The sequence below is a fragment of the Eleginops maclovinus genome, chromosome 11, assembly GCF_036324505.1.
Source record: "Eleginops maclovinus isolate JMC-PN-2008 ecotype Puerto Natales chromosome 11, JC_Emac_rtc_rv5, whole genome shotgun sequence".
Lineage (NCBI taxonomy): Eukaryota > Metazoa > Chordata > Actinopteri > Perciformes > Eleginopidae > Eleginops > Eleginops maclovinus.
Window position 1 is genome coordinate 20,946,672 of NC_086359.1, and position 11,893 is coordinate 20,958,564.

At 41.2% G+C, this 11,893-nt stretch overlaps 1 long non-coding RNA gene across 1 annotated transcript; it reads left to right on the top strand.

The window, feature by feature from the left end:
- Positions 1 to 330: 330 nt before the first annotated feature.
- On the top strand, positions 331 to 5,203 carry LOC134872424 (uncharacterized). Its single transcript, XR_010166796.1, has 2 exons — positions 331 to 457; positions 3,992 to 5,203. It is a non-coding gene; the product is annotated as an uncharacterized LOC134872424 (long non-coding RNA).
- The last annotated feature ends 6,690 nt before the right edge of the window (positions 5,204 to 11,893 follow it).

Sequence of the window (11,893 nt, forward strand, 5' to 3'; positions counted from 1 at the left end):
GGGTCTCAATAAAAGTAGGGCCCTAAAAGCAGCACTTCCTGAAAGATGATAATAGTGTACACATAGTAACTAGGTAAAGTTAAAGATGTCTAAATAATGGGTTTGAACTAGAAAAAGGGAGGGTAATGAGGGAGCAAAATGAGCTGCTCCTTTTTTGGTAACAAACAGTGGCAACTTCATAGAGAAAAATAGATTTAAAAATATTGCCATGATGCATTTGGACCAATAACTTACTGACTTACATTAAGATCACAAGAGCAAAACACTAGAGCTGTAGAAAATCCCTTTCCCATTCCAGCCTGCCTCTACCTGCTCCCTCCTCCTGCCACCCTGGAAGGGCGGAGCCAAGCAATCTACAAAGCCAGCCAGCTCACCTGTGGCCAATCCTATTCCCTGGAAAAGAAGCTTGCCTCATGTGGACTCCTCACACTCCATTGTTTGTCTGCGTGAAAGATCTGTAAGTTTCCTTTGATTTTAATTATAATTATAAAGCAGCATAACTATTGTAGTTCTATCCTTTTTGCTGTACTGTGTAAGTTGTGTTGATTACTTTATTTCAATTTAACACTGATACACAAAAATGGTTGCTGAAAACCATGTCTTTTTCTATCAGTTAAACTTGTGAATACACTTAACAATTCAGCCACAGGGGGCTGACAATTGTATTTTTTAAAAATTAAAATCGATGCAATGATTGCAAGACATTTCTAATATAATTGCCTTTATGTTACCAAAACATCACCTATGAATTGTAAAATATCAGCGGAACCTTTCTCAAGAATATGTCTGTCTCTTAAAGGTTTTAAACTGTTGTCCTATGAATTTTTTATAAAGAGCTTTTCTTTTCCCTAATGTTTGCCTTGGCATTGGCCAGACACTGTATGGGCGTGATGTCAGTCGATGTGGTAAAGAGAGGTTAATGTACTACGGCTGTGAGAGCTCTAACCTGTGGCCTGTAATTGTATTATTGCACTATAGAATTGCCAGTGGAGTTGTATCGCCCCGGTCAAGACATCAGAGCCAAATCAGTGGAGGGAGGTTAACTCGACATATAAATTGTTATCTGCCAAGATGAATAGAGCTCGCTAGAGAGCAGATGAGGAGAGCAGTGACCTGACAATGCTTCTGACAGTCTCCGTACATTCCCCGTCATCTTGCTCTCTTCTTTGTACACGGTGCCAGCTGCTGCTTCCTCTGTCTTCTTGGAGCTGCCAAACATTCAGTGGAAGCACTGTCCTGTCTTGTTTACATGCATATGTGTGTTTATGTGTGCACACAGACAGATAAGAGAATGTTATAGTTTCGAATTGCATGTTCACATGGGTTATTATTGAGCGCATAGAAAAATACCACTTCAGAATCTAAATGCATATCAAATTGTGTTTGACAGAGCAACCCCCTCCAGTATGTGTATCAAAATAACCATGGCTAAAAAAGGCAAGAGGACAACCCACAGGTGCCTCTAAACCTACAGCCTCAGGTGCAAAATGATTGACATTAAAACAGTAATCCAATTTTTAGTGTGGATTGAACAGCCAAAATGGAAAGACACAAGTTTTCCAAGGACTATCAAAATATACCTGCTCTTTGGTTAAAATCCAACATTGGAGAGGTGGCAATTGAAAGCCAAAGGCATCAACAGAAGCACTGGGGAGAGTGTCTGCAGTTTCCACTGAACCTTGTTACAAATTTACATATGGTTTGAGAAATCAGAGAGTCAAATTGTATTGAATTCTGAGATGAAAAAGGTTAATGACCAATTCTCTAAGTGTGAGAGTGTGGTTACAGTTTCACATATTATATTCCAAATAGTTTAATGTTGAAATTCTAAATTAACATATGAATCCGGTGCAGCTTTTATTTTCTTTTTGCTTTTTTACTAATTGTGTTTAAACAGAGTGTGTTTGCTTAGATGTAGATAAAGGTTAAGCTACACTAATATCATCCGTATTTGTAGGATTAATTTCCAGTGGTGGCAGCTTTGGATTGTTTCTGACTTGTTTGCTCCAGACATTTTCAATAAACCCAGAGCAATGCGGTCTAAAAGCTAAAATGGATAAAAAAGACATAGAAATAATATTTTCCAAAAGTCTGTTTTTATGTAAATAAATCATCTGCCTCCTCATCTGTCAATGTTTAGCCTTAACCTATCGATAATAATGATGACGATACATTCTATATAAAGTGCTTTTCATGAATAAAAAAAACAACTCATTTTTGACTTCAACATTTTCACTTCTTCACAAATTCTGCCGCTTGCTGCACGCAACTGATGCACCTCTATTAACTGAGAAGTGTTGCGGTGATCTAACTTGCACTATTAATTAGCTCTACTATGCAGCAAGCATAAAGAGATTTTTTTTATAGCTTTCCACACTGACATAAAAGCCAGTGTCACTGTGCAGTGGCATTACATATTACCTCAGGCCTTCCACTTATAATGTGCATGCATCATAAAGGCAGAGCTGCAGAGCTTCAAAGACACTGAAGAACAGATGTATTCTCTGATACTTCACACCAGTTCATGTGGTCATCATTCTCCTTAAGATCCAGTAGGTGGTGCTCTATGATAAGTGATGAAAGGACAGATGAATTGTTCCTTCCGTGGCACACTGCATTTCCCACTGCTTTGTAATGGGGAATGTACTTTTGTGTATTATTGATACTCAACAGTAGCCAGACTAATTAAGGCCCACGTGTTGAGAAAAGCGATCCACAAGTGTGGAACAAAATGCTATGTGCGCTCCAGATAGATGTGAAGGAGGGCAGTTTAGGGAGAATAGGGTGCAAATCTAATACCCATCATGAAAGTCTCCGGTCGATTACTTTATCTCAAATTATCGTTATTTTAAATATGTCTTACTAAACGTGCTGATATGCATCAATTTCTGTAGCACAAACCTGAACATTTGATGAAGTCAAATTCCTGTTTTGTTACACTCCTCATTGTCGTGCTGTGCTGTTTGCACAACCCCACAGCTCCCTGGTGTCTACCAAGGTGAAAAGAATGGATCCTCTGTGACCTCTGTGTACCTCTGCTTATTCACAACATGCCCTACTCCCTCCCCTGTCCTCCTCCTCAGTCCTGGTATCCATTCACACTAGTGTTTTTACAATGCTGCTGGCACAGCTTCACAGTCGTAGTCCTTTTTCCCTTTCATCTTAATAGATGGGATTCTGCATAGTCGCTGTACAAAAAGAAAAAAAACAACCCTAGCGGCCACGACACAGCCTCTCAATTGTCAATCTGATCGATGTGTGCAGCCTGGATCTAGGCCACTGCATTAGTTGTGGAGGCTCCTAGCCACTCACCATGGATACACATCGCTGCCCACATCTTGTTGCTGTTGTGGTGTAATTGTTTTGTTATTGCTGCTCAGACTATATAACACGGTGTCCATTTAAATGCTCACATAGCACCGGTCGGCTTAACATCCATGATATTTGTTTAATGTCATTGTGGCCAGAGACACAGTGGAGCATCCAGCTATAAACAATCCACCTTTATTGTGAAGTAGATTTGAGTGCTGTTTAGTATACTTCTACACAACTGGATTTCAGTACAGCTGAAATAATACGTATGTTAATTGAATCTACTTTGTTTTTTTGTATTTGGACACAACATTTCATGATTCCAACATCACAGATGTGAAGTTTTGCTGCTCTTCCTTTTGAATTACATTATATCCATTTTTAGTCTCAGAGGTTTTACTGTCCAAAACAAACATGTTTTTTGACAGATTGTTATTAGTAATTTTACTCATGCTAAGTATCCGAATACATCCTCTGGCTTTGGCCATGTCTTTTTTAATGTTCTATTAAATAAACCCTTACTTTCACAATTCCCTATCCATGTAACAGCCACCAATGGCTGTCAGAAAGCTGTTTGCAGAACAAATTCTAATGACCTCAAAACACAGGGGGAAAAAAGGCTGTTACTGTCCTCAAGAGGCACCATGATGTTTTGTATTGATGGCATGTTGTATCTCAGCAGAGGCCAGAAGTCTGGGCCGCCATGCCAGTCCTAATAAATCCTGGGCTGAGAGTGGCGGCGGCAGCAGCAGGGCTGCATTCTTCAGCAGCCAGCACTTCCCCTAATCTGCCCCGGAGATGGAGCAACAGTTGGCCTGGCTGGTGGGGAAGGGAGAGGAGAAGAGGGGGGGGAAGGAGGAGGATGGTGGGGGCTCCCTGGTGACACAAGCATGATGTGTTTGTAAAAACACAGGGAATGTTGGAATTGGATACACTAACACTCCAGCCCTCCCTTAAGCGGGCTTGTGTAGAGACTGATTTTGACAGATATGTTCATTTTCTCAGCGACAAACACAAAACATTACCTTACCTGCCACACTTGGTTTTTTCTTGCTTTCATCCCTCTGGTGTGTGCTTGTGTAGGAGAAAGCAAAACCAAGAAAACAGAGGAAGAAACTAAGAGGCACATGACTAGGAAATGTATTACAGATGTGTGCAGCTATGTAGCCACTTGTGGAAGCCAAAACATTTTTTGTTGCCGCTAAGAAGAACATAATTCCATGTCATAAAGGGTTGAAAAGTTTGATATGCAACATAGAACAGTTAAAATGTGTTTTTGAGTGCATGCCATTAGCTGACTGCATAGGTGATTAGCAGACTGATTGTGCGACATACTCTGGTCAATAGGCAACGTTTTATCCCGTTATACAGCTGACACAGCCTGTGCGTTCTTTAGAGGAGATCAGACCCCCAGGAATGAATTCCTCTCTGCTGGTCTCTAGTTTCAATTGATTGCTTTAATTTGGCCTATAATGAGTAGGATGCCTCCTGCCTGCAATTAGTATTTGTGTGTGTGACTGTGTGTACTTGTGGGCTGTGTTTAATTACTGCAGTGGATGGATGCTGTGGCCCAGAAGGAGCCTGCAGAATGGGAGGTTCTACTGACACCTCTACCCACTGTGTGATGATTCCAAATTTCTAATAAAGATCCTGTATCTGTTAATGTGATTATGTGCTCAATTTTGAGTGCAAGTGATAAAACAGGAGGGAATTTATAGACACCAACAATGATACATTTGTAAAAACCTACATCCAGATGGTCGGCTACCAAAGGAGCCCATGTCCTCAGCATTATGAAAACAAAATTCCCCACCCATACAACCTCCGTCTGTGTTTCATTTGTCTCCGTATCCCTCTGTTTTTATTTAATAAAATCATGTTTGCTCATCAGCAGAGGATGCCATGTGTCTTTTCTTTCTGGGCAATAGCAGCAGCAGCTCCCTGGGGAATTCTGGTGGAGGTGGTGGTGGGCTTGGTTTGGTGTGTGCCGCTGCTGTCAGTCTGTAGTGAATGCAAATAAGGCTGTGTTTTTTTCTCATATACTCTCTGCCTACACCCGTCACCAACTCTATCTCTTGATATCACACTCTCCCTCACTCTCTCCTCCCATCTATCTCAAGGTCCTGAGGGTGCACACACCCTCCTCCACCTTTGTTTAAATCATGATAACAAGCTGCACTTAGCACTCAGCTGTCACACACACAGCAAAAATGGTGGCTTTATTATACTGTAAGCATGCAGATATCTTGTAAGTGGCACCAAATTGGGATCGTGCAAGTCATGATTGGTTTTTGACACAAAGCCTCACAAGGTTGCAGTAAAAATCTCCCTCCAGATAGATGTAATTGTTTGTGAAATGTTTGCATGACTCTTTTCCTTATTCACATCATTGGATCAAACCACGAGCACCAGTTCTAGTTAATCAGGTGGAGGTGGAGAAGCATCCACTTAGGAATAGGATTTTATCTTGGATTGAGTCCTTGATTGATTTTTGAATGATCATATTTGCTGAAAGCAAGTAGACCTCTCAAGCATGAATAGCCTATATTAGTATTTTAAAACACATTCAACTTTAGATGATTGTTTATGCCTCATTAATGAGGGACTGAGTATTTGTTCACAAATCTCCAGTAGGCTTAACCTCCACCTCAACTTGATTATCTTCTAGCTGTTTCATGCTAATTTGAAGTGTGAAGCAAGCTTCTTAATGATGTGTGTTTGAAGCGCTTCCACCAGTAGGATGGACACCATTTGTTTTTCTCAGTCATTAAGCAGATAATCTTGCATGGATTGCCAAAAGCTAATTACAATGGCCACTGCTGGTGGGATTCCATGCAGTGTGGCATAAAACAGCCATATAGGTACAACTGAAGAGCTTTTAGCCGAGTGGCCCTGCTACTACTTGCATCACTTTCTCTTTATGATCCTCATAAATATGACTTATTGTTTCCAGAGGAAAAGGAAACCATATAGCTTTTTATTCACTGCAGCTCATCAACAGTTCACTGACCTTGCATCCCAATGTGTTTTTGATAAAATGATCCTTCAGGAGACTAAAATATTAAAAAATCATTCTCAAAGGTTTCTCCAACTATCTGCAAACCTTGGTATTTGAGCCCTCAGATTGAAGCAGAACATGCTTCACAAGAAGTTGAAACGGCTCCAAAATACAAAGTATGTTCCTTCACGGCGCAAAATTGTGTTGTTGGCTGTGACCTGCAGCAAACTCCTCGAGAAACATCACCGCTGAATATACTGTATCACTGATGGACAGGATATAAGCACAAAGAGGAGGATGAAATGGCCAGCCCTCGAGCACTAATCTCACAAGTATCTGTGATCTTAGTTCATTTTAAAGTCTATACATGTTATTTTATTGTTGCTGGAGGATTTTTGTAAGTAAACTTAACGGAATACTTCGACCACAAAATGACCAATTGTTCATCAATAACTCAAGCCATGTTTCCTTGAATTTGTAAGGAAATGTATATATATTTTTTGGCATGCCTCCATGTTGACCAGCGATTCACTGGTTGTAGTGGGGGGGAGTGAAACAATGTTTTCCTTATGAATTCAAGGTAATACAAGATGGGTTATGGATGGACAAATCTTGTGGCTGAAGTTTTTCTTAAAGCCAAATAAAATGTTGTCAGCCATCATTTTCACGGGGTATCTTGGATGAAGTAATGATTTGATAATGAAATTGCCTAATTTTCTTTTTACTGCTTATGAAAACACTTTGCTGTCAGAATCTGTTTGCTGCAGTCCTTGAGTGTCTGTGGTTATTTCAGGACATCCACTGGACATTAACCTCAGGGGAAGTCTTATTGTATCCACTAAAGACAGACTCTGTCTTTTTCATTCTCTTAGTGTATGTCATCCCTTTATCCCTATGCCACATTCCCTCTATACCATCATAATTGCTGTTTTTGCCCTTGGCTTCAGCCATGGTGGCAGATATGTGAGATAACAGCTTACTCGATTTCTTCTCTTCCGTCCTCAGGGACAAACACAAACCGAAGCTCCTGGCCTTAGAAAACCCTGGCTGGCAGGAGGGTACACATTCTGGTTAGTGCAGGGTAACTTTGTAAAAGATAAGGACTACTTAGGGTGTGTATATTGTAAAATAAATTAAATCACACTAACTAGAATAGATTGTGAAGGCATCCTTGTTTCTAGAGCATGTGAATAATGCATCCATGCAGGTCGTGTAAAGGAATGCAGCTATAAACAGCGCTGCTTTAGGAATAGTCAAAGGTTGTGTGTGTTTGCAAATGAGCCCACACAGCAAAAATTGAGCAAGTAAGATGGATGGAAGTGTGTGTGCTTCTGTTGACTTGCACTTGTGCACATGCATTTGTCTTTGCACCTGTGTGTGTGTGATTGACTTCCCTCGCCCGGCTGTGTTTGTATAAGCTGAATGTTGTTGCCTCTGAGACCTGGCCCTGCAGCGCCTCCAGCTGTGGGCTTTAACCCAAACTGCTGTGGGCTGTGTGTCCCACCACATCAAACACAACAAACACACACACGCATGCATGCATCTCTATACATCTTAAGCTTTAATTTATGCTATCAATGCTCCCAATTTACATACATTACCATAGATCGTACATGTTGAGGCTACTTGCAAGGTCAGTCCAGAAAAGCTCGCTCCTATTAAAATGAAGGATAACATGTTTGACGGCTGCAACAGTACAGCCTTGATTTATTTCAGGAGCTACAGACGGAGATTTTTGACACTGTATAGCGCTATATGCTACCACTTTCACGTTCCCTGCTACCTGCTCTAACCGCTCAAGTATATGTGAAATGCATCGACCTCATTACCACATAATTGCAGGGTGTAGCAGCAAGGATGGGTCTCTTAGCATGAGAGCCCTTAATGCTAAACAATAGGCCACGTGTTTCCTCTGGAGGTATATAATGACATGTGGGTTGGTGAAAAGGGGAGAGGGGCTAAAGCCATGCTGTCTCAGTTTTTTTTTCTTGCCTCTCTCAGCTGGTTGATATGCATTTCATCAGACGGCCTGCTGGTGGGGAACCATGCTCTCTTGGCCTGTCTCCTCCACCCGCAGCGTGGTGTCCTCCAGGATCAGACATAATGATTCTCTGCGATGGCAGCAGGTCCAAGCCCACTTTCAACTTTCGCATCCAGCAACAGAGGAGGCTGTGGATAATTCACTACTCCTCCTTCCCCCGTCTCTAACTGAGATGGATACCGATGAGTTTTTTCTATACAGCACATCTAGTTGTGTGCGTGTGTGTCTGTGTAGGAGGCGTTGTGCCTTAAGCAACAAATGGATCGGTCTGTGTCTTTAGACTGGGCCCGGTGAGGCAGGCGGGGAGTATAATCTGATTTAAAGCATGTCAAGGATTGTGAATAATTTCCTCATTACCCCCATCCCTCCCGTCATTTTCGGGGCATATTTAATTTAACAAGAAGAGGGCTTATGTGTGTGCACGCGTGTGTGTGTGTGTGTGTGTGTGTATGTGTATTTGTGAATGTCTCTTTGTGTGTATGTCACGTCTATGCCGAAGACCGTCTCCTATCTTCCTGCTCGAGGAGGGAAGAATTACTCCTTGCATACTCTCTCTGACCCCCTGAGAGCTACAGCTGTCACAGTGTCACTTTTCCCATCCATAATTGAGGAGTGCGCACAGCACAAAGCCCATGAAACCATGTCAACCACTTCCAGTTGCTCCTGTTAAATAATCAGGCAGAACCAACAGTGCCAGGGGAGATTCTGCCTGTGCAGCTGCCTGTCTTGCTGGCTTGTGCAATCACTTCTCAACTCACCCCTCTTCTATCTTCTATCCCCCCGAATACGCCCTGCACTTAACCCCAAAACATGCACCATGCAAACCATTGGCCCAGTTGCTAGAGTTTGCAGTCGAAGTTGGGTCACAGAGTCATCATGAACTAACATCAGCTTTGTTTTGTTGTCAGGGAACAGCAGGGGCAGAGGTGTCCAAGAGAGTCAGTGTTGACCTTAACAAGAGCATGGGCGGCGTAGACTTTCTTGAAACACGTTGCCACTTCCCATTATTAGTCTTTAGCACTATATCTACAAACACACTATTGTTTTTATCATCACACAACCCTGAAAAGGATTGTTCTTATTTTAAGTTTGGTGCATTGATTAAATGGGATGGAAAAAGGCAAAAGCAGCAATGCTTTAATTAAATGTAATTAAGACATTTATTTTGGCCCAATGTTGCACAAAGATCAGGTTGTCGGAATAAGATACACGTAATTGATAACTTAATCAACGGTCTGAAGGCTATATAAGAACTATTTTTTAAAAAAAGTTATAAACTATATAAAAAGTTCTCACCAAAGAATGATAAGAATACTTGATGGAACTTTGGGTTTATTAGACAGGACACGTCTGGCCAGAATGTTTTGTTGGCCTGAAGCTAGCTAATGAAAAATAGGACTATTGCTGTGTCTCAATTTTCTACTTTTGTACTAACATGCGATATGTGCCGCCCAATTTCAGGAATGGCAAGATGAAATGCACTAATATACCCAGACAATGCACTCATAACAAAGAGTTGAGTGTAAAACACTGCCACAGCCATCGTGGTTATGTGACCAGCCGCGATTGTGGTTGCTCCGGTCACCACAGCAGAATACAGATAAAAATTATTCATGTGTTTTCTTTATATTTGATACATGTAGCAGTGTACAAGTGATCAAAAGAAGTCACCGTAATGTCATTCTGTCTGTTATTTGTTGCTAAGGCTAACGGAACCTTTGCTATCTAGCTTGCTAACGGTGGCGATCACCATGTCAGTGTCCTAATGAAAGTATCCAAATTGAGACACAGGTTAATTCTGTAATGAGGAATGTGGTAATTAGATGACTAATAGCTCTGTAATTAGTAAGCCACACGGTTTGTGTTTTTTTATCCCACCTAACCTCTCTCTTAAGCCCCTGCCTGCACCCCCCCGTCCCTCATCTCTCCTGACCCCTCCTCTCTTTCTCTCTCTTGTATGAGGGTTCTCGCCGTGTAAGGAATCAAAGCAGGTGGAAAGCTCCCAGGAAGGCATACAGTGTGATTTGTAACAGGCGGCAAACGCCTACCCCCCTGCCCCTTCTTCGTCTCTGTATAATTAAGCATCACCACCTTCATCGTGAAACTGCAATGACTCACACTGTTCACAGATGCAGCCTCCATTAGATTAACTCTACCTACTCTGATGATTGTTACACACACACTCATGTCTGTGTCGCTTTTAAATACATGAAGAAATAAAGGGGGTTGAGATGCAGTGTCGTGGAGAGTGACATAAAAGCAAACCTTCCACCACTTCAAAAGAAAGAACTCAGCTCACATTTAGAAAATAAGCAGTGTTGCCGATAAAGGAACTGGATGATACAGGTCGCCCGAGTACAGACATTATCAAATAAGTGTGTCAGCGCCGTGTGATCATAAGAGCAGTCTGGAAATGTACACCCTCTTCAGAAAGGTATAGTGAGGCTTAGAGAAAGATCTGTAATTACTGTGTAGTGAGCAGTAATGTTAACCTCCCACTCTACAGGCTTTTGACAGCCCTACAGCTCTCTCTAGGGAGCAAAGCTTTCTTAATATAACATGTCTCTCTAATGCAAGTCCTATAGGAGCTAAAATATACCATACCGGTAACTGGGAAGGACATTGGAGAAGTCTGGTGTTGAGATAGATTCCCTGCAGTCTTAGTAATAATCCTATAAGCCTTAAAGCATCACATATTTGGCCAGCAAGGGGAATTTTTGGTATTACTTTATATTAAGACATAATACTACTACCTAAACAGTGGAATTACTATTAAAACCTAATTGTATGTCTAGTACATCATTTTATGAATTATTGTATTGATTCGTGATTAAGAAGAACAACATGGGTTGCCATGATCTAAAAAAAATGATTTTGACTTAAGCATCCAGACTTGATAATTAGTTTTCTTCTTTTGATAAACAATCAAGTCTGCAGCTGTTAATGATTGTAATAACTCCTGGTCATCATAAAAGATTCATGAAACATTGATAAATTATTAATCCAACATAAATAAAGTCATTAAAAATCCAAAGTGAAAGTGTTTGTGTGTTTTTCATAATGAAGAAAGACTGAGTGTGTGTCTTACAGTAATGTTGAACTTTTATAAGCTTGTTTTTAATGAGAAGCATTGCCATTGCCTTGGACTACATTACAGTAACATAGACATGACTTTGGTCCTGGTGTTTCACCCTAAAATATCTATCATATCGTATTAATAAATAACTCCATTCTTTTTATATACTTATATACTGTGCGATGAATTCCTCTCTGAAACCACTCTATGTAACCTGAAAGATGATGTCTGGGCCGCAGTGCCTCTCTGCCAAGCTCCTGCTTTGTTGTTATTTGTGGTGACGCATGCAGGGACTGGAAAAGGTCAATGGCTTCTCCCATAGAGGGGAGAATAGGAGAACCTCTTGATCATAACATCAGCATCTCTATGGGCCGGAGAGAGTCGCTTCCGTGGATTTATCGACAAGCATACAACTCTGAATGGGGTGTCATAATTGTGTGGCGACGAAGTAATCCAAGCAGGCTAT